Source organism: Ambystoma mexicanum, chromosome 11 (assembly GCF_040938575.1).
Source record: "Ambystoma mexicanum isolate Mex_15411 chromosome 11, UKY_AmexF1_1, whole genome shotgun sequence".
NCBI lineage: Eukaryota > Metazoa > Chordata > Amphibia > Caudata > Ambystomatidae > Ambystoma > Ambystoma mexicanum.
The window spans coordinates 861,435,903-861,454,371 of NC_090934.1; the positions used below are offsets into that span (position 1 = coordinate 861,435,903).

The 18,469-nt window shown below is 46.7% G+C and overlaps 1 protein-coding gene across 1 annotated transcript in view; it reads left to right on the forward strand.

The window, feature by feature from the left end:
• Nucleotides 1–364: 364 nt before the first annotated feature.
• The window catches only part of FEN1 (flap structure-specific endonuclease 1), a 38,674-nt gene continuing 20,569 nt past the window's right edge, over nt 365–18,469 (forward strand). The window contains exon 1 of the mRNA XM_069623889.1: nt 365–500. The gene's annotated coding sequence lies outside the window, so the exon portion shown is untranslated. The remainder of the gene's footprint in view (nt 501–18,469) is intronic.

Below are 18,469 nucleotides of genomic sequence, written 5' to 3' on the forward strand. Positions count from 1 at the left end.
GAATGCGCGTGTGCAATACCACATTCCAGGGACTTTATAACAGTCAGTCTATACGTCCTTTCGTTGCCACACAATACATAACCGATCCAGATATGGCTTATCGCGCAAACTGACGAAAAAGAAGCTATTTTAATTTTTTAAAAATCGTGCAGTTAGGTCTAGAAAGTTGAAAACGATGCACCAGTGCTCCTATGTCGGAGCCATCTTTGATGGGAGTAGAGGTATAAGGTGTGTAGCCATCTTGGATGAGGTTATAGTTGTAGTCTGAAATAATTACACATATTTGTAAGATTGCGGTTACCGGATATGGGTGACAAGTCATTGGACACAGCCTTACTGAAGGTTTGATTAGGACATTTGTAACCTTGTTCTAATAAATTAGTAGGAGACGCTGACGTCGTTTTCTGACGTCAGCTCGTAACGTGGCCCCGACGAGTAGACTGTAGATTCCTACGCGCCAAGAACAAACTGCTGCGCTGTTGGTCTGTGGCGGGAAAAGGGTAAGGGGCTCTTGAGTTAATAGTGCGAAAATTCGTGAAACCAGGGCTGATGGGGTGGCAGCGGAAAGGAAGGTGTTGTTGATATGCGGTGCCATGCACGGGAACGGGAAGGAGTAAGCTTCCTTTCTCAAGTATGCTGCCATGCTGTGCACAAAACTAAAATTACTTTGGGGAGGGGGCGACCCTAATCCTTCAAATGTTGGGAGACGGTCAAGATGCGCTAACATCAGTGATGATGGGGCGGGACATACTTGCGTGGGATTCTAACGCCCTTACCCTTTCTTATGAGTCTATTCGGGTGCAGTTTCAATATTGCAAGCAGCCAACTCCTTCTTATTTGAAACCACACACTTAAGAAGTGCTGTTAGAATGAGCGATCTCCTGCCAAAAATTGTATGCATTTGAATGTAGGTGCAAAACTGTGAAATGCTTTTACATTAGTAATTGCTGGGCCTTTAGTAGCTGCAGCTGTCGGCGCTGTGTCCTGTCTTGCCATGGCTCTGTAGTTCAGCCAGGTCAAGTCAACATAACCCAACATTTTTGGGGGTTGGGTGAGGGGGTTCCGGCGGCTAAAGCCCGATCTGCCCAATGGCTGCTGCATGAAAGGGCAATTAAGATTGGCACTGAAGATAGGGTGACAAGGTTTTCCTGACAACAAATTTGGACAATCAGCAGCATGGACTACCCCACTGCCTCCTTGACCCCTGTTTCCCCACACCAAACTCCTCTTTAACCTGGCCCACTTCACCACTCCCCATGTATCTGCATATGCATTGTGCAGTTTTGTCTGTGGATGTAAGAACGTTATCATCAAAGGAGCTGTTGCTCCTTTTAACATTACAGGCCATGCTATATTTACTCACCTCAGTCAGTCTCTGTGGCATAAGCAGTAAATGCATATGGATGTTGCCAGGAAGGTTTGCGGTTTAAGCCCACCCTCGGATGGTTGTGAACATATGTCTATTTAGTTTGTAATTGTTGGCGATGCAGTCGTCACCCTACCTTTGTGCAAAACCTGGACTTGTATCCTCTTCCCCCAAACCAGGACTTGGTTTTTTAATCGTAAAAACTCTTGGGACAGGGGTCCAATGTCACCTGGCCGCCTCAGCCAAATAGGCTGCTAGAGGCCAAGGCTTTTTTTTCTTTTCTAATGCCTAAAACTTAATAGTGTGATTTTTCAAGGTTTAGAAAAAAAAAAGGCCTCGGCTTCCAGCAGTATCACCTTTCCTTACATAATGGTGGTGCTGCCACCTGCCAGGCATCCCTTTAAACAAGAGTTGCCTGTGGGCTGGCGCCACCATTATGGAAGAAAAGAGGAGGCCACTCGAAGCCAGGGCCTTTTTTCTAAAGCCAGAGGCTTTCACCAATTCGTGGGAGCTTCAGGCTTTTGGAAAAAAGGCTTCGGCTTGCAAAAATCCTCACCTTTTCATGCGTAATGGTTGGATCAGACACTCTCCAGACATCCAGTGATCGCTGCATTACTTAATAAAGGAATTCCTGGCAAGGGACAGTACAACCATTAAGGCTGAGAACATGTGGTTCTGTCCCCCGCATGGCATCCCTTTTAATATAGGGGATGCATGGGTTTATCACCCTTGCATCCTGGTGTGCGAGGATGATGATCCCTTGCAGGGGTCGGCACCGCCATAAAGGCTCTAACCTGGAGGTTGCTCGTACTTATTGCATAATAGACTGTCAATATCCTTTCACATGTATGTGCTTTATCTTCAGTGGTTTGAAACATCTGTGAATGACATGCTGTCATGTACATAGCACTGTAGCCTACTATATAGCCAAAAGGCACTCACCACCTCCAATACATGCAGCACAGCATTTCCTATTGGCCAAGAGATGATTGTTATGTTACTTTGCATTTATATAGCACCTTATGTACCATTGGTATGGTCTCAAGGCGCTGGTAGGTTGAACGCCCTTGGGAACCGAAGTTCAAGTCAGTAGAGAGAGTCAAAGGTGCGTGTGAGCACTGAATATGTGTGCAGCTGATGTGGCATTCATGTGATAGCTGCTTCTTAGCGGTAGGTGTGGTGGTTAGATCAAGAGTATGTGTTTGTTCTGGCAGGTTTTATCCAGACCGATTCTGACTGCATTAGGCCTGAGGAGAACGTCTAGGCTGGAGGGTGTGTAGCCAGCAGTGTTTAGTTAGGGTGATGGGGAGAATGCAGTAAATTGATGGTATGGGGAACAGCTATACCGAATGGTGTTATAGTAGCGCTGTGTTCTAGTTGAGTGGTGGTGTAAGGAGCAGAGTAAGCGCAGAGATGTGATATGGTGGTTTACCATATGTGTTTGAGATCAGGCCCACTCCAATAGTTCCATGTACTCCGCCTGTTCCATGCATTACGACCATTTCAGGCACTCGGAGCCGTTCCTTTCTCTGCTCTTTCAAACGTTCCATGCGCTCCATTCCATGTAAGTCACGCCGTTCCCGTGCACTCAGTCCGTTCCGTCCACGTACTTCACCCATTCCGTCCACATACTTCACCTGTTCCGGTCCACCCCAGTTCCTCCGGTCCCCACACATACTTCCTCTTTTCCACCACATTTTTCACTCGATCGATCCACTTCCCGGTTCCATCCACATACTTCAATCGTTCTAGTCAATATATTTGACCCGTCTCATTTATGTACATCACCCGTTCTTCCAGATCCATCCTCTGTTCCAACCACCCACTTCACCCGTTTCTTCCCTTTACTGCATCTGTTCCTTCCAACCACCTCACCCGTTCCGTCAATATACATCACCCGTTTGCTCTATACTCTACACCCGCTCCGCACTCTACACCCGCTCCACAATTGCACCATACTCTACATCCACTCAACACCCTACATCCGGTCAACACCATCATGCTCTACATCCGTTCAACACCCTAAATCTGCGTTCTATACCCGTTCCGCACTCTACATCCACTGTGCACTCTACACTCGCTCGGCACTCTACAGTCGCTCGGCGTTCCACAACCGCACCATATCCTACATCCGCTCAACACCATTACGCTCTACAATCTGCTCAACACCACATCTGCTCCACTCACAGAACCTACAACCTACGTCTACACTACGCTCTCATCCGTTTCGCGCACTCTGCCGATCTGCAGACTCAACCGATCTACAGACTCAGCCGCTCGGCGCACTCATCCGCTCTACGTGCTTCATCAACTCGGCCTTCATCCGCTCCACTCACTTTGTTTATTCATTGCATTCAGCCCATGGCATTTGTCGTACGCATTGAATCTGTTCCGTGCTCTTCGTCTGTCCCATGCACTACATGCATCTCATGTGCTCAAATCTTATATTCTGTACTTTCCGTTTATACCATGTACTCATTCATTCCGTGCCATCTGTCTGCGGACTCATCAGTCTCTTGTATTCATCTTTCCATCCTCTTCACTTTATTCATTTCGTCCATTTAGTTCCTTTCGTCCATTGCAATCGTTACATCCATTTAATTAATTTCAACCGTTTTACAGGTTTCGTATTTTTTATTCCACTTCACAGCTTGGATCCACTTTACTCATTCTATTCTTTTTGACCTTTTAGTTTACATTAGAGGTTATTGTCTCCTGGATCTTTTTGTCTTGCTGTTGTATTGCTCTTTTTGTTTTATTGTTGTTTAAGGTCTATTAGCTTGGTTTAGTTGAATTGTTACTATCCATTTTATCCCTCACGTCCACATTGATCCTCTTGTACATTACATTTATTTTGTCAATTTCCTTAATTTCAGCGACTTTACTGAACTCGCACAACATATTCATTTTATCTACTTTCCAAGTTTGATCCTTTTTACTGAATCTATTTTTTGTCCTATTTAGCGAACCAATAGAGTATTAGTTTTCGATTTCTCGCTTGGATCATGACGCCGCATTGCTAATTTTATGATCTAGCCTTTGGTAAAGTCATTGAGATGCTGTTATCCAGTTTGTTAGATTGAGTTTGGGGTCAGTTTTAGGAGAAGAGCCACGTTTTCAGTAGTTTGCGGAAAGACATGATGTCTTCAGTGAGTCGGATGTGGGGTGGGAGTGCGTTCCACAACTTGGGGGCCAAGACTGTGAATGATCCGCCTAACCTGACTGAGTTTGTTTTAGGTATGACTAGGAGGCCGGCTGAGCTTGATCTTAGAGTACATGGAGGATGATGGAGTTTTAGTTTTTCTTGAAGATATTGAGGTCCGGTTTTATGCAGTGCTCGGTGAGAAATGCATAAGGTTTTGAAGGTCACCCTTCGGGCAACCGGAAGCCAGTGCAGAGTTTTGAGGGCTGGGGAGATGTGGTCCCTCGGGCCGAGCGCTAGTAGAAGTTTGGCTGCAGCGTTGTGTGCTCTTTGTAGTTTAGACAGTTGGTAAGCGTGGACTCCGAGGTAGAGGGGGTTAGCATCGTCCAGTCTTGATATAACAATTGATTGGGCCGCAGACAGTCTTTTGGGAAAGCAGAGATATGGAAAAATGCGCCTAGAGTTTTAAGGTGGTAGTGGCAGGACTTTGAGACGTTGAATTGGCTCAAGAGAGTTATGGTCGGAGTCAAGGGTGCATCCAAGGTTTTTTACTGAAGTAGAGGGAGTCGGTGAGTTGCCCATGGCAGATGGCCAAGGTAGTGGGTGTGGAAGAAGTTCGGAGTTGCCACATACCATGATTCGGTTTTGGAGGGGTTTAGAAAGAGGTGGTTTGTGGTCATCCAGAGTTCTATGTCGAGGAGGCAGGAAGCGAGGTCAGGTCGGCAGTTGGAATTTGAGTTCAGGAGTTTTAGAATTAGTTGTCATCAGCGTAGTTGTAACGCAGGATGTTGTGTGAACAAATTATTCGTGGGAGGGTGGACATGTAGAGATTGAACAGGAGGGCTGGTTGGCATGCTCCTTGTGGAACTCCATGTCGACTGGTCAGGCTTGGGAGGAATAGGTGGAGAGTAGGGTAATTTCCTTCCTATTTTTGAGGATGGATGTTATCCATTTGAGAGCGGTTCCACAAATTCCTAGGGAGTGGAGGCGGTCAAGGAGGATTGAGTGATTGACTGTGTCAAAGGCGGCGGATAGGTCAAGAAGGATTAGTGCGGTGCATCCCGCGGAGTCTGCCGTTTTTTTAAGGTCATCCCAGATTGAGGTTAGGGTGGTTTCAGTTCTGTGTCGGGCTTTGAAACCTGATTGCGCCGGGTCTAGGAGATTGTTAGCTTCGACAAAGGCATTTAGTTGGGAGTAGGCGGTTCGGTCGATGAGTTTTGCTAGGAACCTGGTGTTTGAGATGGGGCGGTAGTTTTTGGGCTCCAGAGGGTCGGAAGTTTTTTTTTTTTTAAATTGGAGGTTTGATATGAACCATTTTGAATGCGTCTGGGGGTGGGAGGGGGAAATTCCCAAGGAAAGGGAGTCATTTATGATGGATCTTGCGTGTTCTCCTCCGCAGGTAGAAGCGAAAATTTCTTTGAGGGTTGTGGCAGGGCAAGGGTCTACTGGAGAGCTGGATGGTTTGCAGGCAGAGAGAAGTTTGAGAAATTGGTCGGGTGATATTGTACTAAAGGAGTCGAACGTTGGTTGGGCAGTAGATTGGCCGGTGTGTGGGGTGGGTTGCCTGGTGGGTGTGAGAGCTAGTTTGTTGGTTAGAACGTTTGTTCTTTCGAGAGCTGTGGTGTAAAAGTGGAGAGAGAGTGAGTCGCACAGCAATTGTGAGGGAGTCGGGGCGGTGGTTGTGCATGATGGTTGGGTGAATTCGGTGATGATTTTGTGAAGTTCTTTGCTGGGGTTTTTACAGTTTAGGATTCGGGAGTTGTAGTGGGCTTTTTTTTTGCTTTACGGATTTCGGCCTTGTACTGATGTAGGTGCCGGGCCAACGCGGATCTGCTCAGGGGAGTTTTCTTTCCGCCATTTGCGTTCTAGGAATTTATATAGTTGTTTACTGGTCTTCAATTCAGGTGTTAACCATCTAGGGAAAAGGCCACGGCGGGCGGATGGTTTGCAAGAGGGTGTTAGCCGCATTAGTGAGGTGCTGAGCCATGTGTCAAAGGTGTCGGGTGTTAGTTGATTGAGTAGGCAGGTAGGTGGAGGAGACTGGAGGAGTGCGTCGGCTAGGTCAGCAAGGATTATTAGTTTCTTCCAGCATTTGCAAAGATTTGGGGTACGGGAAGAGTCGGGTGAGCGAATGGTGAAAGAAACAATGAAGTGATCGGACCAGATGATAGGGGTGGGGGGGTTTAGCTGTATCCGGTTGTGGGAGCTGAAGATGGCTTCGAGAGTGTGTCCTTTATGGTGAGCTGGGCCGTTTATGTGTAGTTGGAGGTTAATCGCGTCTAGGCCGTCAACCAGAGAGTGTGTCATAGGGTTGGCGTGAATGTCAAGCAATATGTTGAAATCTCCTAGAAGGATGAGGTTGGATTGGTTTATTTGGAGGGTGGCAATAGAGTCGCAGAGGTTGTTTGAGAATGGTCTGTAGATTATTAGGAAGCTGTGTGAAAATGAAGGGGAAAGGGATAGTTTGACGAGGAGTGATTTGCAGGAAGGTTGGTTGTCGATGATATGAGGCGTGGAATTGAGACTTGAAGGCGAATGCTATTCCACCTCCTCTAGAGGGACGGTTCAATGGGATGAGGGAGTAGTCAGAGGGGAAAGCTTAATTGGCGATGGGGGCAAAGTCGTCGGACAACCAGGTATCGGCGATGAAGACCAGGTCAGGTTTGTCAGAGGCGAGGAGGTCAAAGATGCTGTGTCTGGTTTTTGCTACGGATCGGGCATTAAATAGGATGCAATTCACTTCGGTAGAAGAGGTTGATGTTGGAGCTGCAGAGATGGGGGCTGGGGGGCAGAGGGTGGAATTTGGAGAGCGAGAGGTTTGGGATGGTCGATGGGAATAGTGGGCGAACAGGAAAGTTGGTGGGTTTTGGGTGGGAGTGGATGGGCGCGTGTGTTGGGATGATTGGGTTTGGCACGGGGGATTCAAGGGTGAGGTGTCGGGGGTTAGCTTCAGTTGTGGTCTGAGAAATTGAGGGAGAGGGGTTTCAGGCAGGGTGAGGCATGGGGGAGGATGGTGATTGGGGGGATGATGTGTTGGATCGAGACAGGTGAGATGAGTTTTGAGAGATTGAAGGGGACCAGGTACGTTTCCTCTTTGGTGTCTTTGTACGATTGGTGTGTGCGAGAGGGTGGGGGGTCAGAGGGGGAGAGGGATGAGGCTTCTGTTTTTGCTAGGGCTAGGCGTGCAGTTTTTAGGGAGGGGAAGGAGTGTGGTCGGGGGCGATGGTGGGGGTTGATGGGTAGGGCAGGGGTGCAAGATTGCTGGGCAGCGTGAGCCAGGGTGGCTACTGTGGGGAGCGGGTCTAAGATCATAGTAGGCTGATTGTTGGAGGGGCTCGGAGGAGCAGTGGTCTTAAGGTGGTTGGCTCGCATCGTGCCCCTCTGGCTTGGTGTTTGGATGGGGGATGTGGTGAAGGGTGGGATGATTTGGGGAAGGGGGGGACAGGAGGCGGGGCTGGCAGGAGGGTGGGGGCAGAGCACGGGGGTCCTTCCGGTAGACCTTGGTGGATTGGGTGCACTCATGGTAAGTAACTGTGATATAGATGGGTTGGAAGATTCCGTTCACGCTATCTCACTTTGGCTATAAAACGGGATGTTAGTTGATCACTCTTTCTGCGATTAACAGTACCACGACAGTACTTGTTGTTAGGTACTGTTTCAGATGCAAATTACACCATATAATTGGTTTTTATAAGTTCAGCTATACCATTGGGTGAGATTATTCACGGTTTCTGGGTTCAACCAGGCAGGGTGATAATATTAACTTATTCTAGGTTTTAATATACTAATTGCAATCTAGGCAGCAGTATGCCTTTAGGTGGTTTTGAAGGGTAGCTCGACCTTACAATATGCTATTAGGGGACCTAATTAGTTGGAAGTGCAGCCCAGTTGTGCTGTTGGGTAGACTTTCTTCTAGTAAGCTAGGATACAGGTATGCTATTGGGGCGAATTTTGAATGTAACAAATCCACAGATATGCTTTAGGTGGACTTTTATGTGCAATTTAGGAGGACTTTCTAAATGCAGTTATGATACAGATATGCTATAGGGCTATAGGAAGCTTTCTAAATGCCACGCTATTAGACACACTTCTGAGTTCAACTTTGCACAGAGAGGATATTGGGCACACTTCTAAATTCAACCATACACAGAGAGTATATTTGGTACACATCAAATTCAACTTTGCACAGAGAGGATATTAGGCACACTTCTAACTTCAACCAGGGCATGCTATTAGGCTCACTTCTAGGTTCAACTTTCACAGAGAGGATATAGCAACGATACCAGAGTCATGGTGTAAAGGCGGACTTCCAAATCCAATGCTACCACATTATGAAGATTTCTACAATGGATTTAGCTTCTAAATGCAATGATGCCACGGATATGCTATTGGAGACTTATTGAATGAATGCTATTATGCAGAATGACGAGTTTACAACAGAAAAGCTTAATGGGTAGTATGGCGTGAAGTAATTGCTTCTGCCCCCGTCCTTGTCACACTTATTGTTGGCTTCTTGCTTCTCCTGCTGATACTGCTTGGAGCCGTCTCAATAGGAGCCGTCCTTTGTCTCGGGGGCTGTGCCGGGCGGAGGCTGCCCTGGGGTGAACCTTAATGTGCTCAAGGAAGGGCCAATCAGATTGCACAGTGTCGAGGGCTGGGGGGCCGGATTTCAATGGACCAGGTATAGGGAGCGAGGGGTGCGGGAGGGCTGGGGTCTTTTTGTGGATTTCTCTGCTGGGATGGGGCTCCGGAAAGGGGGACCACTCACCTTTGGGTCTGGGGGACTAAAGGGAGCGTGTGGCCGCTCACACGAAGCACTATTAGATCAGGAAGGTGGAAGGGCCAATCGGATCGAGGGCTGGTGGCGGGATTTCAATGGACCATGGACCAGGGAGCGGGCGGGAGGGCTGGCGTCTTTTGTGGATTTCTCTGCTGGGATGGGGCTCCGGAAGGAGGACCACTCACCTTGGGGTTTGGGGGGCGAAAGGGGGCTTGTGGCCGCTCACACGAAGCACTATTAGTTCAGGAAGGTGGAAAGGCCAATCGGATCGCGGGCTGGGGGCGGGATTTCAATGGACCAGGAAGCTGGTGCGGGTGGGAGGGCTGGGGGTCTTTTTGTGGATTTCTCTGCTGGGATGGGGCTCCGGAAGGGGGACCACTCACCTTGGGATCTGGGGGGGGGGAAGGGGCCTAACCAGTGGCAAGAACACATTTTGCGCCTACTCTGTACAATTGTCAACAATATCGCTATGGTGTTCTATTATCAAGGACCATGGATAAAACGCTGTTTGTTGTGAAGTCTCATAGTATTCGGCCCCAAGTACAGGGAATGCTCAATTGTTCTAACCAGCCCTACAGATAAGGGTTGTATTGGACACTTACTCCCTAAAAATAGGCAAATACTCTAAAAATGGGGATTAAAAACACTTACAAAAATAGGAAAGGACACAGAGGAGGCTGTTCCCTGCACAGCTACATGAATGTTTAGACCAGTAAGAAATGTAGCCACCTTCCAAAATCATGTATTTCTGTCAACATTGCTCTCAAATGTTCATGATGCTCCTACTCATTCTTGTCAAATACATATTAAAATACACAATTTTGCACTCTTTAAAAAATCATCCAGTTTTTTCATTACTCTGGAATATTGAGGGACTGTCCCTCGGCCCCTTTGGCAATACTCTTCATAAACTATATTGCCACTTCCCATGCAGTATAGCACTGACTTTGTGTAGAGAGTAAGCTAAGAAACTATTTACGTTGAGAACGTTAAAGATGTTGTATTTGGGTGTCACCCTCTAGCATCTGTAATGAGGCAACAAGGGGTGGGTTAGGAAGGAGGGCAAGGAGGCAATTGAACCCCCTCCCTAGGCTCTGTGTGCTGTTGCCTCCAGGACCAATATTTATTTTAAAGTAACTGCGTGCTGTAAGGCCTCTCGGCTTCTGTTTAGTTGGAGTGAGACACTCGTCTCTTTCAGCAATGTTGGAGGTGTTCCTGGGTGCTCCAACACGTCCACTGTGGGTGAGCTGGTGGGAGAAGCGACTAGGCAAAGGGTTTGAAATTGCTGGGAGCATTTTAGCTCCTACTTCTAGCCTAGAAGAGCCAGGTTACCTTGACACCAACAGCTACCTGGAACTACTTTATATAGCTCCCGAGGTGGACTGGTTTCATACATAACTATGTGACATTAACTTTGTGCATTTGGTAATGTTTCTAAATGAGCATTGATGCATCTAGAGCACAGGACATCATGCATAAAGGGCCAAATGTCTACATTTGCATCACATGGGATACTTAGATTTGCAGAGCGCAATGTACTAGCTCCTGATATGCCAGAGGGGTTGCTCCTTCCAACCTGGCACTGCCCGATACCCTGGTTTTAGCTCCTGCTCATTTCAAACCTGGGAACCTGTTCAAAACGCCCCGCAGCAGCAATGTATGACTTTAAATGACCGCTTATGTGATCCCGAATTTGCACCACTGCAGCCAGTACACTCTTGGTGATTGTAACATACCGCTTATCAACGAAGAATAAAGAGACCGACATCGGCCCCCACCAAACAACCAAACTCAATCAGAATGCATCCCACGCCAGTCCACAAGACACCTCGAGAGATGGTCACAAGAGGAGGATAATCAGACCAAGACAAAACTGCTTAGTCGACTCATCCACAGCATCACGGCCCATCCTTCAAGCAGACATATTCACTTAGATGGTAGGACAAGAGGAGACCCCGACTCCTGTGTTGCACCAAAACTGAATCTCTGTCAGGTGTGAGCCTCTTTCCCCTTGTGGGACTCTCGATTCTAGCAGCGTTTTAGGACTGCACTGAATTATTCAATTACTTCTCAATCACAGCGAAGTAAGTTACTATACCCAGTTGCTCAGTTGGGCGTTGGCCTCTCCCCCACTCTTACTCTCATGCAGTTCTAGCCGTTTTCGCACCAGGCAAGACTCCCGAAAACCAGGCATTCAGCCACACATTGATTAGCTGCAAAACATTTAACCCACTAACCAAAAAAAAGCAAAACATTCTACATACTTACCTCACTCAAACTAACACAACCACCTCTCGCACCCCAATCCGCATGCACTTCACCACACTGCTACAACACATAAACCGCACCAACAGCACACAAGGACTGACATCTCCCCGATACTCGCACCAAAAGTTCAGCACCCGGTGTATACTGAGTTGAAGCTGCCAACAGAATACCACTCCTCTCACTATGCTACTTCCTCCTCACCCTACTAACCCATCCTGCCTTCTCGTTTGCAGATCTGCCAAAGCGCCTAGGGACCAACACCGTTGGTGACGTTGCGTGGTACAAATATCTGTAACATTTAACAATCCTCAGCAGCTTTTTATAACTCCTTGACAAGAAAGTAAGAGTTCATATCTTAGTTCGTCCTCTGTTTCTTTCTGTGGGAATACTTCACCCTGTGCTCTTGTGAATTTCTTGATTGCTGACACTCGTTACAAAAATAGTTTAAGAGCACCGTGAATGGGTTGTGTGAAAATGTCCCCAGAAAAATAGTCGTGTGAAGAAGTAGTTTCCCAAAATGTAGTCCTTCAATGCAAGCAATGTCAAGTGTGAAAAGTTTGCCAGTAATAAGGCCACTAAAAAGCTACCACCAACGTACAAGGCTGTAACCCTAGTAATGATTCAACCCTCTAACTAATAAAACCTCCACAATCGCCTTAAATCCATTCCTGAAAACCTATTCTGAACCATTTAGCATGCTAAGGCCTTTTATTTGCCCGTGACTCTATATCAAAACGACAAATGAACAGTGAACCTAACTCCAACTCAATCATCTGTTTGCCAGAAATTCCATAGCCATTGTCTCAACCGAAACCCTTGCTCTGATCCTAATCACAAATCTTAACTTACCCTCCTGCTTGCTTTACCCTAAACCCTACGTTTATCCTACCCGTTTACTACACCAGCACGCTGCAACCTCCCCATCTTTAACGCTTAATTATTCCATTATCTCTAGCCTTACCAAAAGCCCCACCCTAACAGTTACCCTGACACTTAATCTACACAAACCGAGCCCCCATATCACAAGCCCTTCCACAACCACCCTAACTCGTAACCCCATTCTAATCAAAATCTTTACCCAGGCAATCACAAGCCACTTAGCCTAAGCACTGCATGTTTGCATACTTTTCAGCTGAAAATTTGGACTGCCTTTTGCTTATTGACTTTTTCATGGCAGAGGTATTTTCAGCAAGATATTTTCACTGGCTACATTTTTATTTTTCACAGGATACCCCTGAATAGCGCACCGACAGGTGCAACATCCAGACTACAAACTGAGGGGGTCATTCATAGCTGGGAAGTTTTTTCTTTTTTTTTCTAATGAAATACTGCTGGAGAAAGTTGGTTATTTGTGAAAATCTGAGTTTGCCAACAGCAGAGGTTGTATTTTGAATACCACTTGTTGGTTTAGCTATGCCAGAGGTCTGGAGGTTACTGCGAGCTTACCCGTCCAGCCCTCTCACCCCCACTAACAAACGGAGGACTCGACCAAGGGCAGGTTGGAAGTGTCGTTTATTACGAAAACCGACGGGGATCACTCGGGACATCGAAAATTCCCAGAATCGCTGCTCCCGAGCCCGTGCCTGGCCATTTTGTTGCCCCGTTGTGTCACAACACGGGCCCTTCCCCAAACCTATAAGTCCTTTTGGTTGGGTGATCGGAGTGGTATCCGTTATGGATCTTGGTTGAAAGTCCCTCAAATGTCAGGTGGCGCTGCCTGCCCCTTCCCCAAGATGCTTATCTATTACATTGTTGCAGGATCGGAGGATTACCATTGTCCCTTGCCCCCTGCCATCGACCACTGGATTTCTGCTCCTTGATTGGCTGGAACTGGTCTCCCCAGGCCTGGGACCCAGCTCTGCTCTCAGCACTCTGTGCACCTTCTCAAGGTGTTGAGAATGACTGTTCCCAACGTAACTGTTGGCAGTACCACTTTTGCCTGTGAGAGCGCCCCCAGCGTTGCAACGTTGTTGGCGATTCCATATTTTACTTAATGTCTGTCTTGCTGAGAACCGTTCGTCTTCCCACCACGGGTGAATGACCATTGTCTAGCTCTGCTTCTTCACATGTGAGGACCACAAAATTGAGCTCTTCTGGTCTTCAATTTGTGAGGATTTATTAAGTTTTTCTGCAGATGGCCTATTGTCGTTTTTAGGTTTGGAATGTGTTGCTGGTTTCTGACCTTGGCTGCAAGCCCTGGCGTGCTTTCCTGCTTTCCCTCGTCCTGCAGCTTGTGGCCTCCTGTAACGTTATGGTAAGTTGCACTAATAAAAATCTGTGAAATTCAATGGAAAAACATTGTTACGGGCAAAAACCGAAAAACCTCAGAAATTCGCTGTTATGGTAAGCTAAGTTACCATAACTCGCACCACCACCGTGCACTGCTAAGATTAACACCCATGACATCAAAGATATCCCAAATGTCATTGACATCACATGTGAAATTAATGTTGATGTAAAGTCCCTATCTACAAGGGGTTGTTCTTATTATGTCGGTAACAAGATGTCGGGGGTGATTGTGTAATGTTCAACATGTAATAACTAGCTAACAATTCAAGACTTACTACACACTTGTGCTAGTACAAACAATACATATGAAGACCCACAATGCATATAAATCAGAGTCACATACAGGGAAATAAAGTAAGGAAGAAAGAAACAGCATCATCAGAAAATGTTAATAGCATTAAAGTTTCTTCCTGTATACAAATGAATTGTGTGTTTGAGGCCTGCTATTGCCCATGTGTGTGCACCATGAGCTGAGACCAAACCCTAAGGAAAGTACTTATGAACATACGACAAGGTTAACGCTTTGATATACAGCACCTTTTGAATTTTAATATTCTGATTGTCAGTGAATAAAACAACCTGGCCCAGATTTTTCAGTGAACCAAAATAAGTGAGCCATATATGTGATGTCATCAATGACATTTGTGATGTCATCTTTGATGTCCTGGATATTGGTCTTAGCAGTGCACGGTGGTGCTGCGAGTTATGGTTGCTTAGCTTACCATAACTGGTGAATTTCAGGTTTTTCGGTTTTACCTATAAACGTAACATCGTTTTTCCGTTACATTTCATAGGTTTTTATTAGTGCAACTTAACCATAACGTCCCCTTAACGTTTTTTTCAGTGAATTTCATGGGTTTTTACCAGTGTGTGCTATTTTCCTACAACTTACTAATATCATACATGGCCAATAAGCAATATTTTAACAATTTTTAACACGTCTATACACTCTTTGCAACTAATAATTTTGCATCCGTAGATGTCCGGGAACGTCTGACTTAATCGAATACCTTCTGGACAGTGCCACGTGACAATACGATTGCGCATGGCATGGTGACGCGTTCGCGAAGGCGTCTGCACTTCGTGATCGAATACGTGCTTCGAAGACAATTCAGAACTGCATTTTCTACTGATCTAGGAACTTTCAACTTCAAAATTTCCCTTGTACACCTTTTCGTACTCATCCATTACCAAACTAGTACACAGTAAATACTTGGAAGAATTTTTATCAAAACTGCTATTTATCTTACAAAATGGCATCAGTTATTGCCATACCTCCTCCCCAAGAGCCACCACCAGCTGGAGGACCTTCACAACAAAAAAAGCGCAGTACTTTCAAAGACAATGAAGATGAGGTAGAGGAAGTGCCAAGATTGAATCATGGGTGTGCCAGTTCTTTGATACAGTTGGGAGTGTACCAAAGGCTAAAGCTACCAAAGTGAAATGCAACTCGGTCGCAGACTACCTGGACAGTACTCCTAGGGGACCACCTCCATGCACCGCCACACCAAATAAATCCAATGACCGCAATGCTCTCAGAAAGGTTGTTCCTTTCTCAGCAAGTAATAAGCGGTCTTCCTCCACCTCCTCTTCCTCAACAAATACTGTAACCGCACAGCCTGATGTCTGCGTGCTTTGGTGCATTATAAATAAATAAGGCGGGCTACGGACCATTATCGTCCATTGCAGCCCTTGAAATGGGGGCTAAAGGCCATAAGCACCCCTGGTTCCCAAAGCGGGAACCTAGTGTGCTAAAACATAGATTTTTCTTCCTATAGTGGGACGCCTGCGGCATCCCGCTGTAAGAAGGAAGGAAAATCCTTTTCCAAGACGGCCAACATGGAAAGAGAAGGCGGGGCTCCGTACACAGCCCCTTTCTTGCCATGGCAGCCTGCAAAACCCTATGACCATATTACCACAAGCGTTTATTTTTCCCTTTCAGACCTATCCTACCTTCGAATTACTTTACCACATAGCCGGTCCCAGGTAGACATAGCCACTTTAAAAAAAAAATGTTTTTTATTGCTTTCTTTATTAACATTTCACAGAAACACCCCGAACCAAACCTCCCCCCATGGCACAAGAATATTCCACATGTCTGAAGACCGAAGTACATGGATGGTGAGGTACCTAATGCAATACTATCGGAGGGGGTAGGACCCAAATCCACATAGTGCTGTAAGAGAGACACAAGTCACTACAAGGCAATACAATCCCCCCTCCATTACCCAGCAGACATAGCCACTTTAACACCATTTTTGGTCCCTAGCGGTCATGACCAGTAGCCAGATTGTCCGCATCATGACCTTATGCCATGACCCAGACAATCTGGCTATTGCCCACGGCCACAGGCTATACCTCAGTCACCAAAGGTATATGACTATTTTGTGTACCTACATTATGACACTTACACGGGCACATTTGCAAAACCATGCTTTAATGTCCTTTCCAGTGCTCCTCATGAGTTTGCTTGAAATAATGTATGCACATACAATAGTCATATAACTTAGCCCCCACTTGATAAAATCCATTCAGTCTTTACACAAGCATTGAAGGTTGGGTCTATAATCTTTCTCAAAACCTTTGTCCACATTTGTCAAATAGCGACAGTTATTAAGCCATTTAAAAATGTTGAGACACCCCCTCTACTTTCGCCCCCTCTTGAGAAAATCCCACACAACTTTAGAAAACCATTTATATGTAGACCCAAAATCGTTTTGCCAAATGTTGTGCAGATTCGTCAAATGACAACACATTTATATGCCTTTCCGTTACTATATTTTGGGACCCCCCCCCCCCTCGAATTTTGCCCCCTCTTGACACAATCCCACAAAACATTGCACAACCTTATAAGCCATCCAAAAACTGCTTTCCCTCAATCCTGTAGTGTCCGTGAACACCACAGGACTGCCCCAAGACATCCGGATTGTTCACAGACTTTCAGAGGTGAAACACGTTTTTTGGCTTCTTATGACCATATCCAATCCTCATCCCCCCCCCTCACATCCCCAGAGATTGCTTGTTTTTGACAAGTGCAATGCTACTTTTATTTTTTTGTTTTCCCTGTGCTGTCCGCGGACCCTAAAAAAAGTCAGCGAATCCAAGATGGCAGGAGTTTCAGGAAAACCGACGCATTTCACGTTTTCTCACCACCCAATCAGCGGGCGCTTCCTGATGTCTGCAGACCAAGCAAAAGTCGGGAGCGGGGGCTTGGGCCAGAAAGTGTGCTTTTTTGTGTGTGTGTGTGGTGGAAATTGGACCAGTACTTTTGTTGCAAAGAACAGAAATGTACGTCCCAAAAAATGTGCGATATCTGGGTCCGCTCTGTGGACCCATTTTCCTTGTTCGCTTCGCGGAGCAAAGTTTCATTGGCCTACGGTACGCCGTGATGTCGGCGGACATTGTATGTGGCCGGTGGTTGGCTGGAGGGAAGTGTGCTGTGCGTCAACGTTTTTGGGAAACGCCGCCATGGTGTATCGGAGGATAGTGCTGCGCCGGAAGGGCTTGCAAAACATGGTTTGCAGAATTGGGTGGGTGAAAGAGGGCAAAGCCAAGAAATTGGCAATGTGTTGTGATGTAGCCTAGGGCTGCCGGTGTTTATGTTGACTTTGTGCGTTTGCATTGTTTTATGGTGGTGGTTTTATGGTGAAAATGTTCCCATTCTTGTCTGCCTTGCCTTGTGGTGGTTGTGGGTAAGGCGTAGGCTTTTCACTTCATGGGCAGGGCCCGCAGTCCTCCCCTTGTACGCAAGAGCCTATGGCTTGGGCACCACCCCTGCAATGTCTCCATGCATGGGAGAGCAGTGAGGCAATTTGTGGGTAGGTCAGCAGTCCAGTAACTTCTGTGGCGACGGCGTGGAGGCTGCCTTGGGAATGTGGAATGGATTGCAGATTTGGGTAAAAATTGAGAATGGGTGACATTCCTACATGGAAGGATTTTTTACCATCACTGTTTTGCTATATGGGCCATGCATGCAGCTACTCGCATATACTTCATTGGTGGGTAGCTGCACACACATTTGCGACATGGACCATTCATGCAGCTACTGACACATACTGCATTGGTGGTTTGGTGCACAGGGGACTATCATATTTTGTTCAGTGCAGGCAGACTGCATGGGGATAGGGAGTGCCTTGGAGATAATATGAGGATATTTGCAGTCGGTGTACCATGTTGTGTTCTGCCTACAAAGCCCCTTGTGTTCATGGCTACGGCCCTTGACCCTAACAGTGTGGGCACTGGTTGGAAGTAGGCGATGTTGCTTTGTTTGGGTTCGTAAGTGTACCCATACGTACCTGTAGTCTGGAAACTTCTGTGGCCACATGTACCCATGCATGCCTCTATTGCCTTGCAGTGGGTGTGGACTAGGCTCTTGGGCGCATGGGCCTCCGCATGTACCCAAGAGCGTAGGTCTTCGGCACAACACCTGCAAGGCAATGCCGGCATGTATGGGACCACTGTGATGATGGTGTGTGAATTGCACACATGTACAAAGAGTGCATTCCCTTTGCTCATTTGCATAAGTTATTATACCCATACCTTCTGACATCCCGCTGTTGGCTAGGGGTGCCGGTGGTTATGGTGCCATTGTGGGTTACCATTGTGTTGTGGCGGTGGGTAGGGG